Below are 1,153 nucleotides of genomic sequence, written 5' to 3'. Positions count from 1 at the left end.
TTTCAGTCCAAAAAAGCAAGCTGCAGCATAATACAGCAATATGATGCAATCTATATATACTTTGAAAAATACTATATAGTATATTATGAGTTCTTTATAGAGATTAATAGTATAAACATATCCATGGTAATGATAAACCTTTAGTTCAGGATAGTGGTTATCCCTGAGTAGGGAGCAAGGAGAATGGAATCTGGAAGAGGTATATAAGGGGCTTTGGCTGTATCAATAAATTTCCATCCCCCCTCCAATTACATAAATATAGCAAAATGTTAATATTTGAGAAATATCAACAGTGAATACATAGCTTTTAAATTTATATAGTATTAACTCAAATGATATGATTATCTATAGAGACTATAAAGACCACCTATTAGAACCAATAAGAATTCAGCAAGTTTGCTAGCCACACAGCATTTCTATATTGGTAATTATTGTTTAGAAAATTAATGAAAAAATATATAATTCATAATAGCAAGAATCCTATAAGATATCTTGGAATAACTCTAATGAAATATCTGTAATAATTTATGGAGAAAATAGAACATTACTGAATGACATTAGAGAAGTTCCAAATAGGCCAGGCATGGTGGCTCACACCTGTAATTCCAGCATTTTGGGAGGCCGAGGAGAGAAGATTGCTTGAGGCCAGGAGTTCAAGACCAGCCTGGGCAACATAGTGAGACCCCGTCTCTGTTAAAAAAATTAATAACAAAAGAAGTTCTAAATAAATGGAAATATATATCGTTTTTATGAAAGAGAAGATTCAATATTATAAAGATGTCCATTCTCCAAATTAATCTACAAATTCAGTGCTTTTGTGGAACTTGTCAGGCTGAATATAAAATTCATTAGAAAATATGGTATATATATTCCAAAGAGTACTACTCAGTGACAGGAAGGAATGAAATAATGTCTTTTGCAGCATCTTGGATAGAACTGGAGGCCATTTTCCTAAGTGAAATATCTCAGGAACAGAAAAATAAATGCTGCATGTTCTTGCTTTTAAATGGGAGCTAAACTATGGCTATACAAGGGCACACAGAGTGGTATAATGGACATTGGAGACTCAAAACGGGGGGAAGTAGGGTGGGGGTGAGAGATGAAAAATTATGTGTGGTATACAATGCATACTACTCAGGTGATGGGTACACCA

The sequence above is a fragment of the Propithecus coquereli genome, unplaced genomic scaffold (assembly GCF_000956105.1).
Source record: "Propithecus coquereli isolate 6110/MARCELLA unplaced genomic scaffold, Pcoq_1.0 Scaffold172, whole genome shotgun sequence".
Classification (NCBI taxonomy): domain Eukaryota; kingdom Metazoa; phylum Chordata; class Mammalia; order Primates; family Indriidae; genus Propithecus; species Propithecus coquereli.
Note: the sequence above shows the minus strand (reverse complement) of the source record.